Below are 12,909 nucleotides of genomic sequence, written 5' to 3'. Positions count from 1 at the left end.
GTAAAAACAAATGTGTAATTATGGGTTTTTCTAATTCTATCATTTCCTATGTCCTTAAGAATTGAAATTCAAAGTATTAAAAAACAGGAAAACGTAATAGAGAGGCAGCTATGGAAGAAAGGAAGAGATATTGATGAGTTCAAGCTCTATAATCTCAAGTTTGAAGTAAAACATAAATATGAATTCATAAAATATTTTATTGTTAAATGTATATATATATTTCCTAGATCTTTGAGCTTAAAAGAACTAGAGACAGTGATCAACCTAGTAGCAATGAGCATCTCTTGGCAGCTTGTAGCCTCGAATATCCTTTCTCATTAAAAGAAATTAGGATTTCTGGGAGAAATGGTGAATTCCATGTTTGGAGCAAGAAATATACAAGGTGAACCTGAAACGTCTATATTAAGAAGTAGCAAAGAACCTGTGAAAGACTATTAAGGTCGTAACAAAAGATTTCAAGAGCCAGCAAAGAGACCTCTACTGGCCAAAGACTGGGCACATTGAACTTCAATAACGATAATCATTGCAATAGATATAAATCCATACAATTTGTTTAAGTTCATGAGTTCGTAATGATATATTTTTAAAGAAAGCATTGGATATCTTCAGAAGATAGGGAATCAATTTATAATCTTAAAAGATGGTAAATAAAGGGAAGGAATCCACTGAGGAGCCAAATAGTAGATGAAGGGAAGTGTCTATGTATGTAAGTATTCCAACTAATAAATGAAAAGGAAATGATAGAATTAGAATATCACTATTTTTGCAGATTTCGTGAATGAGTGTATATGGACATTTAGTATCAATGGCTGCTAAGATCACAAAAAGTGAGAGAACCAGACGTTTGTGCCTCATAGAGTCTTGCCAAAAACCATTATGGAAATGATGACTAAACTAGAAGGAACACTGGAGTATATAAAGACACCTTGAGTCTTGCCAAAGGGATCAAACCTGGGTCTGATCCAGTCTCTGGATTCAGCCGCCAACTTGCAGGAAATTCAAACAGCAGAGGAACATGTTGAACTGCACCAAGAGTATCAAATCAGCAAAACGCAGACTGTGGGAGGCTCTCCATGTTAAACAGCCCAAGTTCTTCAATAGGAATGCACATTAGGAGGCTAAAAACTATAAAAAGAGAAACCCAAGGAAGAGGTTACTGTAAAAGCAGGATAACAGTTACTTATGGCAGGAGGCAGGGGCTTACTTTTGGCATGAGTCACATAGAAGAGGCTCTTAGGTGGCTGACAGCATTCTCTTTCTTGACCTGGATGGTGTTCGCCTTATAATAATTTATCGAGCCCAGCTTTTGATTTGCGTGTTTTCTGTGTCTCTGTTTTACTCTATGGGGAAGGGATTTTAAACCTTGAAAAGCCCTTAGAGCAGCTTTCTGTCGCACTGTGACTTCTCCTCCTCCTAAAACAAGTTCTTTCTCTCAATGTCAACCACTCTACCCCCTCTACACCTCCCTAGGCTCCATCCTCTGAAGTGTTTCTTCCCTCTTCCCTGTTATATTAGATGATCCGTGGATATTAGTCATGATTATAGACCAGAACATGATGGTTTGAGTACTTGCCCTGCCCGCAGACCCCTTCTGAGAGAGCAATAACCTGGAGTTCCGTAAATCTAGGTCACTGTGCTTTGTTGCATGAGTCTCTTCCACCCTACACAGGTGAAAGAACTGAGGATCTATACATTCATTCAACATACACTTAATTAAGTACCGAATACCATGTACTATAGCAATGAACAAAATAGACCAAGGCCCTTCTCTCCTGGCCTACTTTATGTGTCGTAGCCGTGTTTGAGAGCTCTGAGATCATCACCAATATCACAGCTAATACTTACTGAGTAAATGTTTACTATGTGCCACCTTAACACCATCATATCTTGTTTGATTCTCGCATCAACCCGTGGAATTAGATATTAACTCTAACTTCATTTTACGTAAGAAAAAATGAAGCTCAGAAAATTTGAATAGCTTACTTTAGTTTATGCAACTAATACGTGCTGGAATCTAGAATTCAAACTCAAGCAATTCAACATCAGAGCCCAACAAGACCCAAAACATGATCACTAGTTAAACCACTAAATATCCCCTATGTTGGAAAATATGAATGTGAATGAGAGAAGGATCTAGACCAAGGGTAGACAAACTACAGCCCTCAGGCCATATCCAGCCACATCATCTATTTGTTTATGACCCCTGAGCTAAGAATGGTTTTGACATTTTTAAATGGTTAGAAAAATACAAAAGAAGGATAATATTTTGTGACATGTTAAACTTACATGGAATTCAACTTTCAGTGTCCCTAAATAAAGTTTTATTGGCACACAGCCATGCCCATCGTTTACATGTCGTCTATGGCTACTTTTGTGCTACAATGGCAGATTTGAATAGTTGCAACAGAGACCATACAGCCTGTACAGCTGAGGCTGAAAGTCTCTTTGGGTCCAACAACACTGCTATAGTGCCATGCACTCAGGAACAATATCTGACACTGAACACATGAATACGAGCTAAGGTGGCTGCAACTCTCAGTGGGACATAGCTGAGACCTGTGTAGGAGCCCAAAGCTTTAAGAGAACACCAGGGAGTGGGCTGCAGGAGGAGATTGAACTTCTAGCTAGTAAGAGCATGGGAGGCTCCAGCAGTTTATTTAAAGAATGATAGAGCCAAGACTATGGCTGCCCTGAGTGGCAAAACCAGTCATGATCATGGCAATCAGGCTGTCTTGTATTGGGAGTTATCCTTTTGTGTGTCCTCACAAGATTGGAAATTCCATGAGAATGATGTAATTGATCTGCTAGACTTGTTCAATTGATCCATGAATCAGTCAATTACCAGCAATGATTAGGAGACAAAGCTTGATACTGAGTATTGGGATGTCCCATCTAACATCACGGCCAAGACTCAAGATGCTCTTCTTAGGAATTTAATCTCATTTCTCAAATGATACAGAAGAGCTCTTTTCTAGGAACTCCTCAAATTGTGCTAAAATTGTTTCAGAATCACGTGTACCTGGTGAATCAATTCTGGGATCTTCCCTTGCTCTGTACTGTCTGAGTCTGAGACCTAATAGGAAGAGAGTTAAGAGCACAGCCTTGGGTATCAGACTGTCTGGGAGAGCCCTGCCTCTGCCTCTCAGAATCTGTTTGACCTTGGCCAGTTTCTTAGCCTCTTCAAACTGCAGTGTCTTTATCTGTAAACTGGGCTCAACACCGTGCTTATCTCCTGGGCTAGTGGGAGGATTAAATGAGATAAAGCACATCAAGTACTTAGGAGAGCATCTCGCACTCAGTAAGTGCTCAATAAATGTTCCTGATCCTTTCAGCTGCATTATCTTTTACACCAGAAAATCATATTAGGAGCGGCAATTTAAGGAGACAGTATTAAAGCGGATTAGCTTTATGAAAAGTTGTGACCAGTTTTGTTCTTTCCGTTAAAACAAGGAATTTCCAAAATTAATCTCCTTTTTACAAGCCTAAAAGTTGACCCACTTCTAAAAAAATGTTTCATGAGGGATAAGAGACTAAGATAAAAATTTTGCACAACTGATACTAACAAAATTTTTATAAGTATATATAAATCTGTACAGTCTGTAAGAAGCAGGCTCCATCTAAAAAGTTCCTGGACATACAAATATGAATGTAAACCCAACTAAGACACACTTTTAATATTGCCCAAGGACATTGGATAAATATTTTAAATACTAAAATTTGGTAAGAATAAAGGCAGAAATCAATTTTTCTTTCATTTTACTTATAAGATCTTAATAATTTAGTGCAGGAAAAAAGAATTTTACTTTTCTCTGACAGCATTAGCTTTGAATTCAATCAATTGCCCCGATAATGAAATTTCTTAACTCAGATTTTTACGTTACAATGAAAGATAAACTAGAAGGGAATGCCAGTGAACCTACGACTCATGGCTCACATACCCCTTCACCGTGAGACAAAACCCAACTCGCAAAGACCTGCCGTCCAAAGGTACCTACCACTTATCCATCCCCAGAGTAGTCCCTTTTCTCTGCTGACAGCAAAGCCAAAATAAAGGAATTCCCTTCAAGCAACTTCAGAAAAACTCCCCCTTTGGAAATCAAAGCCTGACTGTTAAGGCTCTTTTTAAACCATTATGACTGTACCATTATAATAGCAATCATATGAATACTGAGTGACAAATAGTACTTGATATCCAAATGGCACTCATAAAATTGAGATGAACCTCATCCTCCAGAGATTGATATAGATATGCAAATGACCTGTCTTGTATCCTGTGTCCTTTTTGTTTGCAGATATTACACTCTGCATTCTTCTGGAGTCAGATCCAGGTTTTTGAATGTAAATCACAGCTCTCTTATTCAATGCAGGTAAAAGGATGAGAAAATGTCAAAATCTCCCTTTGGCACCAGCTTGGGCTTGAACCAGTAAAGTGCTGGTAAATATTTAGCAACCAGTAGGGTTGGGGCCTGATTTGTACAGTTTGCCTATTTCTATGGTGTAAATACTCCCGCCCTCACCAATGTCAACCTACCATGTGATGTCACTGAACTTGAGATTGGAGAGAGAGACACACAATCAGCTCCCAAACAAAAGTTGTGAGCCAGGGTCAGCACATCACTGGCTTGAACCCCAATTCTTTCCTGAACCAGTGTATCCCAGTGGGAAACATGACTTCAGACTGGAAACCAGAAATCCAAGTGAGACCTGGTGCGTATTACTCAACACGATCCTTTTAAACAGGGTCCTGCTACCTCTCCTTTCCTTTGGTGAATCCCACCACGACACCTTGTAGGCGTCTCCTTTCTAGGACCTGGCAAGTGATCATCATCCTTTTCTGTGAAAAGCTGGAGAACTGAGAAAGAGTAAATCCTCGCTGGAGCCTTCCTGATGACCATCCAGAGTCATCACTTTTGGCTCTTCTTTAACACATTGGATTATTTTCCAAGCCCTCATATTACCTGGAAAACTGAACAGGTAAAGATGCTGGAATTACTTCTCCAGATCCTCTGGCATATATTTTGTAGCTGGTCAGGTTAATTTCTTCTAAGATTGGGGTCTTTATTCTCTAGACCAGTGGTACTTCAGAGAGCCTAAGAATCACCAGGGAAACTTGCTAATAATGCAGTTTCCCAACCTCCGCCACTTCTGATTCAGGAGGTTTGAATGGTATTGGGAAGCTGCATTTTAAACAGTCACCCCAGGGAATTCTGATTCTGGAGGATGAATCTGGGCCCACTGTGACAAGTTTTGGCCAACTACAAAGTTTAGACGGAACAACTGACTCAAGACCACCCTTACTTCTGGCACCAATTGCACATTCAGGGGCGTTCCCCAAACCACTGGGTTTGGTAATTTACTGGAAGGACTCACAGAACTCATTGAAAACTGTTATACTCACAGTTCTGGTTTATTACAGGGAAAGGATACAGATTAAAATCAACCAAGGGAATAAGTGCATAAGGCAGAGGCTGGGGAAGGACCAACACAGAGCTTTTGTGGTCCTTTCCACGTGGGGTCAGGACACATTACTTTCCCAGCATTGAAGTCTGACAGTACATGTGGGGTGTTGCCAACCAGGGAAGGTCACCCAAGCCTCAGTATTCAACGTTTTTATTGGCGCTCCATTGTGTAGGTATGATTGATTGATGGATTGACCTTGACCGCATGGTTGATCTCAGTCTCTAGGTCTCTTACCCAAAGCTCTCCCCCTAAATCACATTGTTACTATCTGACTGCATTGTTACTAACTGACATTGTTACTATCTGACACATTGTTACTAACTGACCAAGGCCCCTGGGCAAACCAAGATTCCCTCCAAGGCTAAGGGTAAACTTCTTCTAGGGCAAGGTTACACTCTTTGCTACATACCTACCCTTTGAGACACCCTTCCAAAAGCTAACCTCCATCTTTCCTCAGCAGTCAGAATTTTGCCTGTGGGAAAAACACTCTGGCCATCAAAAACAACTTTCCTATGGCTGAGCCTTTTGCTTGAGGCTGGTGAGAAGTTTGCTCAGATTGTTTCTTCAGTGTGGTGCCAATCCATGAGCCAAGACCTAAAACAGGTCTTTTAGAGTTTTCAGGATTATGTGATAAACATATCAAATATCAGATCCAAATCTGAGCACCTTTGAAGCTTGGCACATGGTGAGTGCTATGTAAAAGTTTGTTAGTATCAGTGTTAGCTAGTATTACTATTACTATTAGGATTAGTATCATTATTAGTATTAGCATCACTGTTAGCATTAGTATTAGCTGTGAGAAACTGCAAGAGTTGGCCTACTATGCACAGAAATAAAACCATAATCCAGCTCATGGGACACCAAAAGTGAGCTAACATTCCAGGATGAAAGCTGGGAGTGAGAGAGAAGAGGTGCAAATGGGGGACCCCGCTACAATACACCCGCAAGGATGAGGCTGACATTTGCTCACGTAGAGCAGAGGCTCTGACTGCCCTTCTCAGCTCACCTCAGACTCTCATCCTGCTCCATCCAGTTTGCAGTTGTCTGAAATATATTCTACTGTATGGACCTTTCCTTACTGAACAAAAACCAGTGACACCGGTCCTTTGGAGTCTCACAGCTTGTTACTCCAATGAAAGATAAGTCCATCCACGAAGTCAGCAAAGTCACAGCCTTTTAAAGAAGGGCAGGCACTTTAAAAAGGATTTCCTTTTTTTCTGTTAATGGCGTTTTCTGAGGGACTTGAAGAAAATCTGATAGGAAGTTTCTTGATTTACTGAGTAGGCTTAGGTTTTTTCCTTATGATGCTTAACTTCAAGAGACACGTTCAGTTAGAGCCACTGTATAACTAAAGGACTTATTTCCAAATAGTTTCACAGCCCTTGGAATATTTAAATTGTTACTTTACCCATTTTTTAGATAGGTAAGTGCAATACAATAAAATGCTTAGCATTTTCAAGGAGCATAAATCAAGGTTCTTAAAGTCACTTTAACTTTGTTTTGACATTTTCTGTACTTTATCACAATCAGAGAAGCACCTCATATATAGTACCAGTAAAACAAGTGACATAACTTTTTATTCCCTACAATAGCTGGAATCTCTATTCAGACCTGCCAGCTCGGAGCCTCATTTGCGGCTTCAACAAATACCCAGCTTGAATGGGTGTCCCGCCACTACCCCAGGCTCTCAGCTGTTCACAAGTTGCTGTTACCCACAGGCTCATGAGAAGTTACAGAAAACTTTTTGTCTGCTGCTAAAGCATCTAAGGTTGTGGCAATTCACATTTAGATCTTTCAAAACATCTATATTATGATGTTTTGATCCTAAGGCACTAATAAGAGAACTTCAAATATATGGGATTTTTCCTTCCTTTCATGGAGGCTCTTAGGCCAAAGCAACTGAATCAGGATCACTGTTTCCTCTATAAAAAGGTAGAAGAGGGAAATATGAGATAGCCTTGTAAGTAATCCAAACAGGTTGATTCACGAGATAATGCAATTCACTCATTCTGCAAAAATGTGTTGAGTCCTTACACTACTTTAGGTGTTTTGCTCATTCCTGGGAATACAAGATAAATAAGACATATTCCCTCCCTTGCAAGAGCTTGTAGGCTAGTATGGGGGTAGGGAGTGGATCATGGAAGCAAATAATTCCAAATATACTGGACAATTGCTAGACAAAATGGGTTAATGAGAAAACTAGGAAAGCACACAGGGTAGAAATTATAACTACTCACAAAACTCAAAATATGATCTTATGTTCTGTTTATTAAGCAACTTAGAGACTTTCATTATTAATAATTTTAACTTAGGAATATTCGTACCTTGTTTTTATATTAGCATGATGAAATAGAAGATTTATCATTAAAAAAGTATATTAATGATCATATTTAACTCAACTTCTTAAACCTAAAGTATGTTATTGTCTACCAGCATTTCTAGATCATTAGCACACCAAATATGTAGCTAGAATGTAAAATTAGTCTACATAGTCAGCATACTAGGCCTCAATTCTACAAAATATCTATTAGAAAGTCGAAATTTGGACGCTTACACCAACATTTTGATAAAGAAGTATTTCATATCAGATGCAGATATTGCGATTATGCTATAATTATTTATATAGAATCAGTGAGATTTGGACAATGTCAACAAATAGTTTCAGATACTGATTCATTCTTGCTATGACAGAGAGAAAAATACTACACTTAACCTCATATGCTATGAAAGCAACCAAATTAATTAAAGTGTTGAATGAAAGAACCAATAAGAAAATCAATGCATTTCAGCATAAAGACAAGTTGAGGAAGGAAACACTATAAACACTATGCTTCCCAGGTGAGTCCACAGTAACGGAGCCCAGAACAGGACCACACCTGCACCGCTCAGCTGCCTTGGTTATGTGACTGAAGTTGGGACACTGTCCTGAGGTCTGACTTTATTTTTCCCCTTGTCCTCCAGACCTTGTTACGGAAAATGCCCTATGAAACGTGTTGATGATTTACAAAGGAAAGTGAATCAAAATTAATAACCTCTCCTCTAAAATAAAATGGGTGGATGAGGCTTAGAAATCATTGTAACCGCCTCGTCAAGAACAGGGTTTGTCATTATGGCCTGTGTGCCAAATCTTGCCTGCCCCCTGTTTTTATACAGCCCGTGAGATAAGAATATATTTCACATTTTTAAGTGGTGGGGGGAAAAAAAGAAGAATATTTCATGACATGTAAAAATTATATGCAATTCAAATTTCGGTGGCCATGAATAAAATTTCATTGGAACGCAACTACGTTCTGCTCATATGTGTCTTACCTATAACATTTTCATGCTGCTATAGAGTTGAATAGCTGCTATAGAGATCCTATGGCCTGCAAAGCCAAATATATTTACCGTATAGCCTTTTAGAGAAAAATTTTGCTGATCCTTCTTAAAGAATATAGGTATCTGAGCAGCTCTTTTAGGATCTTAATAGGCTAATCCAGAATTAAGGAACGAGGTTTTCAGTTTTGGCAGGGGGATTGATGATAATAAGACAAAACTTCCCATATGTGATTTAATCTGACTTCTGATGTGCTTTCCAATTAAAATAGTGGAATTCTCTAAAGACATGAAAAGACTGAATAGACACCCAGCAATTTGGCATAATTTAGATTTAGGCTTGCCTGAAGAGACGGGGCTGAATCTGAGGACTAAATAGATAATCCCAACTAGAGCAACTCCAAGACCATTATAACCTATTTAGAGTAAATAACTTTTAGACTGATTTTGTGAACACATACAATTTGGGGCCCCTTAACCAGCTAAGAAGAGAAAGTGATATTGTTAGTATATTGAAAGCTTCCGTGTAATCTTTTGTATGCATTCTCAATTTTTTATAATCTAAACTAAAATATGTCACCAATAATGGGATATGAGTGGTTATGTGTAATTTTCCTCATAGTTTCATGTGAAAATTGTACAGATTTCTATTAAAATTTTGGAATAAAAGGACTCTAAATCTGTATTTACAAGTTTTCTTTTTTTTAATTAGCATTCTTTCAGAGCCAATTTAGTCTGACAGGTAAATCAGCATTTAGAGACTTTTATTGCTCAGGCACTAATGCCAGCTTCTCTTCACACACTTGGTAGTATTCGGCTCCCAGAAGCAATAAACTCTAATGGTCGCACTCACAAAGGCCTTTTAATTCATAGACATGATCATAGACATGATCAATCATAGGAACTCCTTTGGTGCCTTTTTGTCTAGAAAGGCCAGATTCTTGAAAGCCAAATGCAGAACACCTTTTTAAAGGACATCTACTCACTTGAATAAGGATGTTTATATTCAAGAACAGAAAGTGTTTACAGATGCACGTGTAATAGAAAGATAACTTTGAGACAAACGTTGGCCCCAAAATATCTATGCTTCTATGGACAGATGACAGAGGAGTTTTTCCTAAAATACCTTTGGGATGCCACTTCCATCTCCTAAAGCCAGTTTCCCATTTCAAGGAGGCAGTTGCAGGGAATTCGTTTTCTTCTCTTGAGGGAAGATATTTTTTTGTAGCTTTTTTGAGATGTAATTGACATATAACATTGTGTAATTTTATGGTGTACAGAGTGAATGATTTGATATATGTATATAGTGCAAAATGATTACCACAATAAGGTTAAACACATCCATCACCTCACATCGTTATCTTTTGTGTGTGTCTGTGATGAGAATTTTTACGATCAACTCATAGCAACTTTCAAGTGCATAATATAGTAGTGTTAACCATAATCACCATGATGTTATACATGGTATCCCCAAAGCTTTTTCACTTTATAACTAACATTTTTTATCCTTAGATCACTGTCACTCATTTTCCCCAATACCCACCCTACCTCTGGCAACCACCAAACTACTGTCTGTTTCTATTAGTTCAGTTTTTGTAGATTTCACATATAAATGAGATCATATAGTATTTGTCTTTCTCTGTCTCACTTATTTCATTTAGAATAATATCCTCAGGGTCCACCCATGTTTTTGCAAATAGTAAGATTTCCTTCTTTTCTATGGCTGAATAATATTCCATTGTATATAGATGCCACATTTTCTTTGCTCACTCCTCCGCTGATGGACACTTAGGTTGTTTCCATACCTTGGCTATTGTAAGTAATGCTACAATGAATATAGGGGTGCAGATACGTTTTAAAGTTAGTGTTTTCATTTCCTTCAGATAAATACCCAGAAGTGGAATAGCTGAATCGTATGGTACTTCTATTCATTTTTTTTAGGAACTCCCATCCTGTTTTCCATAGTGGCTGTATGACATTTCCCCCAACAGTGCACAGGGGTTCCCTTTTCTCCACATCCTTGTCAGCACTTATTTCTTGTCTTTTTGGAGATAGCCATTCTAACAGGTGTGAGGTGATATCTCACTGTGGTTTTGATTTACATTTCCCTGATGATTAGTGATGTTGAGCACTTTTTCATGTCCCTGTTGGCCATTTGTATATCTTCTTTGGAAAAATATCTATTTAGGTCCTTTGCCTATTTTTTAATCAGATTATTTGGGTTTTTTGCTATTGAGTTGTATGAGTTCCTTATGTGTTTTGGTTATTAACCCCTTATTAGATATATGATTTGCAAATATTTTCTCCCATTCTATAGTTTACCTTTTCATTCCACTGATTCTTTTGCTGTGCCAAAGCTTTTTAGTTTGATGTAGTCCCACTTATTTATTTCTGCTTTTGGAGTCATCCAAAATATCATTGCCAGGACCAATGTCAAAGAGCTTTTTCCCTATATTTTCTTCTAGGAGTTTTATGATTTCAGGTCTTGCTTTTAAGTCTTTAATCCATTTTGAGTTAACTTTTTTGAGTGATGTAAGGTAGGGATCCATCTTAATTCTTTGCATGTGGATATACAGTTTCACACCACCATTTATTGAAAAGACTACCTTTTTCCCATTGAGTACTCTTGACTCCCTTGTCAAATATTAGTTGACTACATATATGTGGGTTTATTTCTGGTCTCTTGATTCTGTTTTATTGGTCTATGTGTATGTTTTATACGAGTACCACACTGTTTTGACTACTATAGCTTTGTATTATAGTTTGAAATCAGGAAGGGTGATGCCTACAGCGTTGTTCTTCTTTCTCAAGATTGCTTTGGCTATTCAGGGTCTTTTGTTGTTCCATACAAATTCAGGATTGTTTTTTCTATTTCTGTAAAAAATGCCGTTGAAATTTTGATAGCACTTGAATTGACTCTACAGATAACTTTGTATAGTATAGACATTTTAACAATATTAATTCTTCCAATCCATGAACATAGGATGCCTTTCCATTTATTTGTGTCTTCTTCAATTTTTTCATCAACCTTATAGTTTTCAGTATACAAAATCTCACCTACTTGGTTAAATTTGTTCCTTAGTGTTTTATTGTTTTTGATGCTACTGTGAATGGGATTTTTTAAAAAAAAAATTTCAGAAAGTTTGTTGTTAGTATATAAGAACACAATTGATTTTTGCATGCTGATTTTGTATCCTGAAATTTTACTGAAATGGTTTATTAGTTCTAACAATTTTTTGGTAGAGCCTTTAGGATTTTCTGTATAGAATATCATGTCATTTACAAATAGAGACAGTTTTACTTCTTTCTTTCTGATCTGGATGCCTTTTATTTCTTTTCCTTGGCTGATTTTTCTGGTTACAAATTCCAGCACTATGTTGAATAGGAGAGGTGAAAGTGGACACACTTGTTTTGTTCCTGATCTTAGAGGAAAATCTGTCAACTTTTCATCATTGAGTATGATGGTACCTAGGGGCTTGTCATATATGGCCTTTATTATGTTAAGGTACGTTCCTTCTATACCCAATTTGTTGAGAATTTTTATCATAAAAAGATGTTGAATTCTGTCAATTGCTTTTTCTGGACCTATTGAGATGATCATATAATTTTAATGTTTTATTCTATTAATATGATGTTTTATTGATTTGTGTATGTTGAACCATCATTGCATCCCAGGTATATGATGGTATATGATCCTTTTAATGTGCTGTTGAGTTCGGTTTGCTAGTATTTTGCTGAGAATCTTTGCATTTATACTCACCAGGGATATTGGACTATAGTTTTCTTTTCTTATATCATCTTTATCTGGCTTTGGTACCAATATAATGCTGGCTTTGTAAAATGAGTTTGGAAGTGTTCCCAATGGAAGACGTCTGGGCATCACTCAGGATAGGCCAGAAGATCCAAGTTCTCTTTGCTGTAACAGACAGCCTCAGGAAGGTGGAGTAACAGAGGAAGAACCAGTTAGCAATCTGTTCTAAATAGAATTAACATTTAATTCAGCTTATCTCCCGGAGGATATAGACCCCAGGCTGGGCCACAAATAACATATTTTTTTCAGTTCTAAAAGTTCTGTCTATAAAGCCAGAAAAATTCTATCCATGGTCTACAATGTCATACCTCTTTCTCTTTCTT

The 12,909-nt window shown here is 37.7% G+C and overlaps 1 long non-coding RNA gene across 1 annotated transcript in view; it reads right to left on the bottom strand.

Annotated features, from left to right (window-relative positions):
• The window catches only part of LOC139042252 (uncharacterized), a 52,530-nt gene that overhangs the window by 11,261 nt on the left and 28,360 nt on the right, over positions 1–12,909 (bottom strand). Inside the window, exon 5 of the long non-coding RNA XR_011498760.1 lies at positions 12,536–12,705. This is a non-coding gene — a long non-coding RNA (uncharacterized lncRNA). The remainder of the gene's footprint in view (positions 1–12,535; positions 12,706–12,909) is intronic.

Source organism: Equus asinus, chromosome 27, assembly GCF_041296235.1.
Source record: "Equus asinus isolate D_3611 breed Donkey chromosome 27, EquAss-T2T_v2, whole genome shotgun sequence".
Classification (NCBI taxonomy): domain Eukaryota; kingdom Metazoa; phylum Chordata; class Mammalia; order Perissodactyla; family Equidae; genus Equus; species Equus asinus.
Note: the sequence above shows the minus strand (reverse complement) of the source record. Positions and strands in the feature narration are given on the sequence as shown.